The 11,831-nt window shown below is 41.4% G+C and overlaps 2 pseudogenes; both read left to right on the top strand.

Moving 5' to 3' along the window:
* The first annotated feature begins 747 nt into the window (after positions 1-747).
* Positions 748-866, top strand: LOC120622626 (uncharacterized; annotated as a pseudogene).
* Positions 867-8,537: 7,671 nt separating this feature from the next.
* On the top strand, positions 8,538-8,655 carry LOC120622561 (uncharacterized; annotated as a pseudogene).
* The last annotated feature ends 3,176 nt before the right edge of the window (positions 8,656-11,831 follow it).

The raw sequence follows: 11,831 nt of genomic DNA, 5'->3' as shown, positions 1-11,831 counted from the left end.
AAATAAGGCCCCTGCCATCCCATTTTCCTGGCCCCCTCCCAACTTGGTTTGTCCATATTCAGGGCTCAGCTCCAAACTAGAGCCACACTCCCTTCATTCTTTCCTTGGGATGCTGGCACAGAGCTCCAGGCCTTAGCCCAGCAACAACTACGGCTTTGTTACTTGGGGGCATGGAAAATTCTCTCCCTGACAGCCTAATTCATTTGATTCTTATTAAGACACAGACCCTCACAGTGCTGTGTCCTCCACTGTGATCTTTGACAAGCCCCTAGAGGGTCTCCCCTGACTCCCCGCAGACTCACAGGGTCAGAAGGGAGGCCATCCAGTCTAGCCTCCCACCCTTTGCAAACCTGACAGCTCTCAGCCTAGTGAGAGAATCAGTTCCCTAGGGGCAGACACCCCATTGCTGGCTTTTTTTTTTTTTTTTAATTTTTAGAAAGTTCTTTCTCATATTGAGCTAAAATTGGACTCCTTTCCACCCTATTCCTTTTCTATCTTGTCATAAATATAATTCACTCTCATATCTACATAACAGCCCTGAATTTATTTGAAAACAAATCATTCTGTCCTTAAAAAAGATTCTCCTCCAGTTAACCAACCCATTTCTTCTACTATTCCTTATGGTTTTCAAACCCATAGCCATTCTATCCACTCTGGCCTTGAAACTTTCCAGTTTACAAACATCAGATTTACATGGTAGCACTAGTATCAAGACCCCTTGCAGGTGAGATATTAAAAAAAAATCCAGTCTATGGCCATGCCACCCTGAACAAGCCAGATCCCATCTGATCTCAGAAGCTAAGCAGGGTCGGGGCTGGTTAGTACTTGGATAGAAGAACACCTACGAAGATCAGGTGCTGTAGGTGTAAAAAATAAAAAATAAGGGATTGTAAACTGACAAGATCCTTGCAATCTGTGAGGTCAACTAAGGGTTGCATCACCTAAAAATAAATAAATAAATAAATAAATAAATAAATAAATAAATATCCACATTAGTTAAGTACAGTTCAATTCCTCTCCTCTCCCCTCACAAAGAGAACTCTAGAACTTGAATAGTTGGTATGGCAGAAATGACCAGTTGCCTCCAAAAATCCTTCTCCCTTTCTTTTTCTTAACAGGATCTAATTTTTTGAGCTGGACACATTGTAACCCAGGTAAAACACTTCAGTTCTAATCATCCTTTGAAGCTGTGTTACCATGAAATAAATTTCTAACCAAAGAGATGTAAACAGAAATGTGTGAGAAATTTTCTGGAAGCCTCCCTAAGAATAAGAGGGTGAACCCTTCTTTCTGCTTTCTCCATCTTGCTTCTGGAAGCCAGATATGATGCCTGGAACTCTAGCAGTCATCTTGGACTATGAGGATGAGGATCACAAGCTGGAGCAATTAGATAGAAGGAGGCTGGGCCCCTGAAAAAGCTGTGGAGCTGCCACATCAGCTCGGGACCACTCTAGACTTACACATACAACAAATAAACCTCTCTTGTTTAACCCATTTCCCATTTTCCCTGAGAATACTCGCCGGCGGCGCCGGCAGCTGCAGCATTTACCCCCAAATAACTCATGGATTACAATCCTAAACTTACCCCCAAAGTTTGCCACAAAGTATCTCACTTTTATTATTATTTTCACATCATTCTAGTATATTGATAGTTTTGGAAACAAATGACATCATTCTAGTTATAGAATTATGTTTTTAGTAGTGGTATTTCCATTTACAAAACACAGTAATTCTCAACCACTGAAAATGTCAAATCCCAAAAAACGTAGCATTCCTACTCATAATGTTAACATCATTCTCGAACAGTGGTTAGCCAAAGATTCATTTGATGGATCCAATTTATGTATACATTTCTGTTACATTAGGATTAGAGACAAGTTCTGTTTAGAAATAACTCCAAGAACAGTTTTTATATTTTATTTTCACATAGAAAACCAGTCAGATTTGCTTCAGTCTCAAAGAGTATGTTTATGTAAAATTAAATTAATGCTGGCAGTGAGCTGAACTTTTTTTTTCTAAATGGAAAATGGGTTAATAATAAACTTACTTCTTATTAAGTATTTGAGTGTTCTCTTAAATATGCATTCAGACCTAATCCTAAACTTGCCACCCTAAAATCACTATAATGGGTTATATATTTACTCCAAGGAACCTCTCAACTACATAATTCCCAAAACAGGAAACTTGGCTCTTATCATTAATTCTTTTATTATTTTTTTTCTTTTTCTTCTTCTTCTTTTTTTGACTTAAAGCTTTGCCGAACACTCAGGGATAACATAAAGAGATTATAACAAGGAAAACTTTAAACCTGATGTTTTAGTTTCCTATGCCTGCTGTAACAAATTACTACAAACTTGTAGCCCAAAACAAGTGAAATTTATTCTCTCACAGTTCTGGAGGTCAGAAGTCTGACCATTATGTATCACAGGGCTGAAATCATGGTGTCCGCAGGACCTTGCTCCCTCCAAAGGCTCTAGAAGAGAATCTGCTTCTTGTCTCCTTCAGCTTCTGGTGGCTGCCAGTATTCCTTGGCTGTGACCACATCACTCAGATCTCTGCCTTTGTGGACATATCACCTTCACCTTTTCTTCTGTGTCAAATGTCCCTCTGCCTTTCTCTTACAAGGATATCTTTGATTGCATTGAGGGCTCACCAAGATATTAAGGATAACCTCTTCATCTCAAAGTCCTTAATCACATATAAAGTCCTTTTTTGCTGCATCAAGTAACATTCACAAATTCAGGAGATTAGGACTAGAATCTTTTGAGGGATCCAAGGATTAGAATTGGAATCTTTTAGGAATCCTTATTTTAGACTTCTACACTTGGGTATTAAACGTGACTCTTCTCAGAGTTTAAGAACTAAGACCACAGTGATGTCTTACTTACAACGGTGTCTCCAGCTGGCCTGCTGTCATGCTGCTGAGACAAGCTTACTATCCTGCAGAGTGTTCTGGATCTCATCTCTCATCGCAGGGTATAGGTTTCCAACTCCTCCAACCCCAAAGAAAGAAATGTGTTTCTCAAGTTTGCCTCTGCCACCTGCCTTCATATCCTATTGCTAAGTCAGGGGTCCTTAATCCCCGGGCCGCGGACTAGTACCGGTCCATGACCTGTTAGGATCCAGGCCGCACAGCAGTAAGTGAGCCAGTGAAGCTTCATCTGTATTTGCATACTCTCCCCAGCGTTGGCATCACCGCCTCAGCTTCACCTCAGATAATCAGGCATTAGATTCTCGTAGGAGTACCTGTCCCTGTTGCTAAAAAGGTTGGGGACCTCTGTGCTAAGTCAAAGGCCCTCCTGACCCAACATTGCCTGAACCAGGATTGGCCTCTTCCTTGAATGATTGACAATGAGATCATCCAAAGAAATGTGGTCCGGTACTAAGGCTCTAAAAGTAAACCAGTCACTTTAGAACACAGTGCTGCAAGATTCACCTATTCATTTACTCTAAGAAAGACTGTACACTGGCAAGTCTACTGGAAGTGGAATAATGTAGATTTGAGCTATAATTCTGTTATTTGCCAGGTACCTAACCTCTTGGTTTCCTCATCTGTAAAACAGAGATAGAAAGGATAATAATACCCACCTTGCAGTGTTATTGTGAGAATTTTTTTTAAATGTGCTGGAAGCATGTAGCACTATGCCTGGCTCCCAGAAGAAACTCGAAAAATGGAGACTATGCCTTATCCATTCTGTTTCTCCTTTTAGTTGACTAAAAATCCTACTACCATTGGAGATGTGGTTGTGACCCAGACAGTCGTGCCCTGCAGGAGCTCACACCCCACGTCTGTTGTCCATACAAGTCATCTACAAAGGAGATGAATGCTCCATTGCAGGTTTGAACAAAGTAGTAGGGAGAAATCCATTTGCTTTTGAGGCTCTTGGTTTGTCAATTTCTTACAACATGGCAGCGTGGAAAAATTTACAGAGAAGAGTGCATTTGTACAGGGCCCCTGCACTGTGTACAGGGCCCCACAATGCAATAGGACAGCCAGGAGCTTCTGGAAGCTTCACTTCTAAAAGTGAATGCTGACTCCCAACCATCACAGGATGGACCCCAGGCTATTGCACATTCAATTGATCCTCTGCTAATTATTCATATGAGGCAAAGAACCCCTAGTTTAGAATTTTTAGTCAAATGCTAAAAATCGGAGGTAAATTAATTAAGATATAACTTAAACAACACCAGCCTTCCCTCATCAACAGTTCCTAAAACAGGATAGGCAGCATTAATTGTTGCAATTAATTAGGCATTAAACTGATAATGGGTACAGCTGCTAACAATTAACAGCTAATTACGTCAAGCACTTTAACTATTTCACAAAAGAAATGGAAATTGGAGGGAAGGGAGAGGGAGATGAAAAGAGAGAAAGCAGTTAGCTCCAAATGCAGCTGGATCCTGTTGTAGAAATGACAGAAAAAGTTGATAACGGCCCTGTCCCTAGTGAGGCTGAGCTGCATGGAAGCCACGTGAGCCTGAATTTGAACAGAGGAGACCAGAATTGAAGTGACCTGAACAGCGAGCAGAGCCAACACATGCCGAAATGCAGTCTCAGTACTTGCCATATATTATTAACCCATGTGATCTTCACAATACTTAATGGTAGTTACCACTATTAGTCCCAATTTATAAATGAGGAAACCGAGGCACAGAGAGGTTCAGTCACTCGCTCAGGGTCACACATTTGTAAATGTTAGAGCCTGGATTCACACCAAGGCACATTGACTTTAGGAGAAACCTCAAAACAATTGACTCTAGGGGACATTCCAAAACCTCACTAATTCGATGAATTCTTAATTAAACCCAGATAGCAATGTTTTATTGTAGCATGCATTCCACCAATTTGTTTTAAGAGAAAAGAAAAAGCGCCTTCTAGGCAGTTTAAACTGGAACTGAGAGCATTTTCTGAAATAATAAGCTGACAGAAATTCATAAATTCAAATCATCCCCAATCCAAACCAATATTTTACTTTGCTCTTTAGGACCTCCTCTCTTATCCGCGAGAACATGTCATCCTGCTGGGATCTGCCGAGCAGCCCGATGGGGGACCCCAAGATCCTCTTCCCAGAGGACTTTGCGGTAAATATCATCGGTTGGTTTTTACATGGGGCTTTTGTTTCCAAAAGTGTTTATCCTTACCATCTCATGGGAGAGAAAGGGAAAGAAAATAGAAGAACTGGGGCCAAATTAGCCACCCACAGTTACACACACGTGCACGCCTACATGCACACACGCATGCACACACACACACCTGACTTACATGATATACTGAGGAGAGGATTGCGGCAAAGACTGCTTGTCCTCACTTGAAGCCAAAAGCGGTAAAGTGCCTTACCTGGGGTCCCAACGGGATGGCACATAAAGTCACAACTGAAAATTTATGTCCTGTGCTCCACATCAGTATACCTCAAATTTGATTAGGCATAAGGACCACCTGGAGGACGCCTTGAGTTCACCTGGAGAACTCTCCCCGAGATTTTGATTCAGTGGGTTTGGGTGGGACTCACAAAACTGCATTTCTGATAAGCTCTCAGATGCCAATGCTGCTGGTACGCAAGCCACACTTCGCGAACCACTACTCTACACTACCCCATTCCCCGCCACTTGTCTTTGTCCTAAGCCATCAGACCTCATCAAAGGAGTTTCAACCCCACAGGGAGTTTCTTTGCCTAGTCTGGCCTAGTGGGCACAAGTGTTTGTGTTGGTCCCATTGATTTGGAAGTTCAAGTTGTGGCAGTTGGTCATCCTTGACAAGGACTGTTTTTAAAAAGAATCCAGAAAAAGGGCCAAACAGACCTTGTTCCCACTCCCGTGGCCCATCTCCTGCCCCACATAGCTCGAAGGTAGGAGGAGTTAGTTCTCTGTTTGCTAGGAGTAAGAAGGAAACTTTGCCACATCAGAGCAGTATTGGGAGGACTGCTGAGTTCACAGGTGTTGCTACCTTTCATAATCCTACTCTCATCTCTTTCATCAGGACTCCCTAGGCAGCTGAGACCTGCTTTCTCTGTCCTGAGGCAAGCCCTTTGGGCATGCCACCAACCCTCAGAGCCTCCTCTGTGATCACCTCATCATCTTTCTGGAGTTGGGACTCAGGGCTATCAGAGCCCTGAGACTAAAAATAAGAGCTCCCTGAGGTCCACCTCATGACCAGCAGCTGTCTGTCCAGAACAGAGTATGAAGTCCAGGGGAGAATGTCATCACTGTAGGGACAGACTTTGTGCTAGCTGGTTTCAGGTTGCACTTTGGGGCTGTTGAGGATGAGTTGCCAGGAAACACTTGACAAGCTGAAGTAAAATCACCAGTCATCTGTACTCCCAGATCCCCTTAATTTAAAATTTGCACCCTCTCTCTCAAAGGGGCTCAGGGCTCCAGTCTTAGTATGGTAAAAAGAGGTTTCTGACAAAACTCAGATACTGAGCATTGGGGACTTCATGTTAATCTTTGCTAGAGTTATTTAAAAAGATCATCAGGGTATCTTCATTCACTATTGATAAAAGTGGAAAATGTTTCCTTCTCTCTGAAAGGAAACATGACAAAGTATATAAAAGACCTTTAAATGTGCCATTCTGCTTCTAGAAATTTACTTTAAAGAAATAACTGGACAAGGCCTCAAAGATAAATGCACAAGGATATTCATTGCAGCCTTATTTATAATAGCAAAAAAAAATGTAAACAATTTAAATGCATGAATAGAATCATGAGTTAAATGAACCATAGGAAATAGAATCACTGAAATATTATGCAACTAATAAAAAAGATGTAGAAAATTCTTATAGACATGAGAAAACATTCATAATAATAATGCCAAATTGTAAAATGCCGTCTGTAAAACAGTATATATAGAATATTATTTTCATAAAACTGTGTGTGACTCTGTGTGTGTGTGTGTGTGTGTGTGTGTGATATCTCTGGAAGGAAAAAAAAACACCCAAAGGGCATACACTAAAAAGATTAATAATGGTTATCTTTACATGATAAGTATAAAACCAATTTATGTGTTTTTCTTTTTTGTTCTACCATATTTGTCAGACTCCATTGACTATACAATGGAATCTGAAAAAAGTCATAGAATAAATAAAATAATTACTAGTGATATAATATCAGGTGCTATAAACGAGCCATGATAAATATTTTGGGGTAGAACCTTCTTATTGTTTCTGAAATGTATTCCCATACAATGAATTTGGAGGAATAACAGTAAATAAAAAGATGAATTTTTAAAAAATCTGCATGTACACGTGCAGACAGGCCAATGTGCTAATATAAGAAAATGCATCTTCAGTTCATAATATACATATTCATTGGTCCCTACACCCCTTCCATCCCCCACTCAGGCAACAAAGATTTTTTTTTCTCTATAATGTCTCCTAGCAGCCAAACACAGACACTGCTAATGAATATTAATTGACCTAACATCTTGTGGTGATGAAACTGTGCACATTTCCCTGTCTCATCTGGTTGCTAGGGAACCATGTGAGCCAGCCATGGGGCCTTGGGACCCAGACCTGTTACGTGCAGGACAGGGTTAAACCACAAATCAGAAATACTCCACAGGATTAATTGTGTATGCCAGCAACTATGTGTATGTATGTGGTCCTGTCAAATAAACAAAAAAAAACAAAAAACAAACATCAATAGGCTGCTTGGCAGTGAGCAGGCAAGCTGGTAGAGATGGGATAGACTCTCAGATACTACAGCCCCCTCCCCAGGGATATCTTGGAACCATCCCTTCTTCTAGGTTTCCTCCTCACCATTCTTTAAGGTCTAGAGTGGAGGCAGCACCTGGGAAGGGAAAGGAGGGAGTGTGATGGCTGTAATTACCTGAAATTGTAGTCATCATTTCACATCATCCCAGTGCTCATATCAGATGCAAATAACCTAGTAAGTGAGCCTAGTCTGCCTGCAATCTTCCCACTATATCTGATGTTGGCTCTTCTTTCCTCCTCTCTATCTCTTTCCTCTTTGGCTCACTCGACAAGTAGAGAACTCTTCCTTATTAGTGTTGGTCCCTGGTCTGGCCACCTAGTCCTCTTGTACAACACAAAGAGCAAGTTTCATTGGCTAAGTTTCTGGAAGACTACACTCATAGAGGCTCCCTCACTTCCTAACTCTCCTACCTCTCTTTTTTCCTCTAATCTTCTCCCCGTAAGCCCTTACTTTACACCAATTTTTTTGACCATTCCCTCTTTCCTTTTGACTGGGCACCCAAGTAACACAATCCTTGGGTACCTTCCTGTGATAGGCCCACAGTCCTATACAGCAAAGTCTTCTCTATTCTGTTTGGCAGGTTCCGTATAGGGAATTTGGGGTTCTGGTCTCAATACCCATAGGTTTGGCTGGGAAATGGAGGGGGAGTTCTGATCTCTTGAAAGTGAAAGGGAGTGAGGCTGGGGATGGTGGAAGCACTTATTTGGGCTTCATCTTCTTTCTCCTCAAGTACCTGAAATCAAATTCAACTATGAAGATTAATTTCCTCCCAAAGACTACTCTGCAGTTCATATAAATACATATTTATTTAAAATATGTCCATATGAGTCTATGGCCAGCTTCCCTGAACAAACTCGATCCCATCTGATCTTGGAAGCTAAGCAGTGTCGGGCCTGGTTAGTACTTGGATGAGAGACCACTTAGGAAGACCAGGTGCTGTAGGTGTAAAAAATAAAAAAATAAGGGATTGTAAGCTGACAAGGTCCTTGCAATCCGTGAGGTCAACCAAGAATTGCCTCACCTAAAAAAAAAAAAAGAAAAGTCCATATGAAATATTCATGTTATTTTTTAAATTTCCATCTATTTGTTCATTTAACAAATATTAATAGAGCTCTTACTGTATGCCCAGAATTTTTGTTGGCCTTGTGTGGATTCAATGGTGATTTAAACTGACACAGTCTTTGGTATAAAAGAGCTTAAAATATCATGGGGAATCCAAAAACCAATCAAATAACCTCACATGTAAATATGAAATCACAACTGTGGTAATGTGATAAGAAGAGGCATATGGAGCTATGGGGAAAGGGGCTGCTCACGTAATCTTGGGGACCAGAGAAAGTCCTGAGGACATCAGCTCTATGTCTTGAGAAATACTAACCTCACACTCACCACCCTCCCTGATCTCACCACTGTGAAATGCTGCATATTTCTTCTTCCTGGGTGGAGAGGAGGTTGGAGCCAGGGCGAGGGGGTGAGGGAATTCTAGGCTCTTCTAAATGGGAGAGGAAAAGGAACTTTCTCTTTTCATTTTCTTTCTTTCTCTTCCCTATCTTCTGAATTTGAAAATGTTGAATTCTCACAGAGATTCCAAAGGAAACTCCATGTCATTAAACACATAGATCACTTTCCACAGAATGGTTCCTGGTAACAGTAGGTTTCTTTACTGGGGGTGGGTACAGAGGGACGGGTGCAAGCGTACAAGAGTAGAGAAGCAAAGAAGTCAAATGGCTCTGATCAGGAAAGGAGAGTCGTAGAGAGACATCCTGAGGAAAGGAGGGAAGACCCCTCCCCTACCCCCTGCCCGGAGTGAGAACATGGGGAGAGATACAGTAACAGTGAAACAGACAAGAAGCCAGACGCTGATGTCCTACAAGGAAGACCAGGGAGAAACATCCAAGGGGAAATGGGGGGACAAAACAGCTGCTGCCTTCTCTAGTCAATTCCGCAAGGCGTTGAGTATCATCTACATTTTCCAAACACTTTGTGGAGTAAATCTGCGAGGAAGAGTTGAGTCTATTTTACCATGAATTTGGAAAAACAGAAGGCGCCTCCCACCCCCCGCGCCCAGCAACAGCTGGTTTACCTCAGAATTGGAAGGGATCCAAAGAGGTCATCCAGCCCTTCACCAGTAATCCCCTCACTTATTTCTCCAGATAGAAGTCTGGCTTCTGTTTAAAGACGCAGTGACCAAGACATCGCCCCTTCCCTAAGGCAGCAGTTCTAATGCTAAGGAAGTTTTTCCTTGTATTGAGAGCAAATCTGCCTATAACATCCATCCCCAAGGACATAATCTTCCCTGGGAAGTTACATAGACTAGATTGGCTCCTCGTCACGTGAGAGCCCACTAGATACATGAAGACCTAGTCCTCTCCTTCAGATAACTGTCCTCATTCACTCATTCCCTCTTCAAATGCTTACTGTGAGCCTGCTCTGTGGCATGCCGCGACAACTATAAAGAAACCCAGCTTTGCCCTCAGCAGCCCAGAGTTTCCTGGGGGAGACAGAGGGTACATGGACAGTTTCAATACAGAGAGGTTAGAAACTGAGAGAAAGGCCCAAAAGGCCCATCCTCCTAGGGTGTTTTAAGAATCCACTATTTTCATAAAGAGACTTTTAAATGTACGAGTTTCTAGCCTTTCCTGCCCAGGCCATGATCTAGAGGAGACTTAGTGAAGTGAAAAAAGGGGTCTGGCAGGTTGAAATGAGGAACGCCAAGCTTGTAGATAGATTCTGCTTTCTCGGTCCAGCTACCCCACACAGCTAATAAGAGGCAATTCCTTGTATCTAAAAGAAACCTGGACTATTACCTTAGGAGATTAACTCTCCAAAGAAGAGTTGGGAAGGGGTGAGGGAAAATAAGTCCTTGGCCCTCTGGCCAAGTCAACAAGGAAAATGGCATCTCCCCAGTCTGTGTAATCTGAATTCCCTGGCCTCTCGGAGCCTCTGAGTCTTACCACAGAAGCAACTCTCCTGGATCCTTGAGGCAGAAAATAACAGGTTGGATATTTCTATGCTGGAGACTCTCTGAGCTTTGAATTGGTGCTTGCTCAGGTCTACCTCAGGAATTTGGGGCACAAACTTTTTGGGTGGTCAAAATGCAGAGCTGGGCATCAGCAAAGTGAGAAATGCCTGAAAACAACTTGTTTAGACACAGGTTTACTAAACTCTTACAAAGTGACTCAAGCCTCCCTTTTGACACCAAAATACTCAAACATTTCTGTTAATTCCATTATTTGTTTTGGCATCAAGAATCACAGAGTTCTGAGATCAAACGTGGTTTTGAGATAGCATGGTGTCTTTCTTGTACCTCTTTTCCAAGCCATCTTAAACAAGGAAGTGTCTGTCCTCTGTGAGAATAAAAACAAGCAAACATGGAAATGTAAAATGGGGCAGCCGCTTCAGAAAACAGTTTGGCAGTTCCTCACAATGATAAACATAGAGTTTTCACCCATCAATTATACTCCTAGATATCTACCCAAGAGAAGTGAAAACATATGCCTACACAAAAACTTGTACATGAATGTTTATAGCAACATTACTCATAGACCAACAACCCAACTATCTACCATCTGATGAACGGATACACAAAATGTGGTATATCTATCCAAACAATAAAATATTCCTTTTATTAATCAATAAAAGGAATAAACTTAAAGAACCGGTAAAACCAGATAAAACTTGGAAACATGCTAAGCAAAAGAAGTGTCACAAAAAGGCCATATATTATATGATTTAATTTATGTGAAATGTCTAGAACAGACAAATCCATTAAAAAAGACAGAAAATAGATTATTGCCTCTGGTGGAGGCAGGAGAAGTGGGGGTGGGGTGTGGAGTAAGTGTTAATGGGGACAAGTGTTTTTTGGGGAATGATAAAAATTTTCTAAAATTGGATCATGGTAATTGTACAAATCTGTAAACTAAAAATCATTGAATTGTATACTTTAAACAAGTTGACTTTATGGTATATAAATTATATATGAAGAAAGCTAGAAAAAGAGGAAAGAGAACAGGCCACAAACTTTAGAGCTACAAAGGAGAGTTTTCTGGTGCCAAGAATAATAGACTCTAGTTTCCAGATGGCACATGCCTCCATGAATGAGTGTATGAGTGTATATTTGT

The sequence above is a fragment of the Pteropus medius genome, unplaced genomic scaffold (assembly GCF_902729225.1).
Source record: "Pteropus medius unplaced genomic scaffold, Ma_sr-lr_union100, whole genome shotgun sequence".
NCBI classification, from domain to species: domain Eukaryota; kingdom Metazoa; phylum Chordata; class Mammalia; order Chiroptera; family Pteropodidae; genus Pteropus; species Pteropus medius.
Note: the sequence above shows the minus strand (reverse complement) of the source record. Positions and strands in the feature narration are given on the sequence as shown.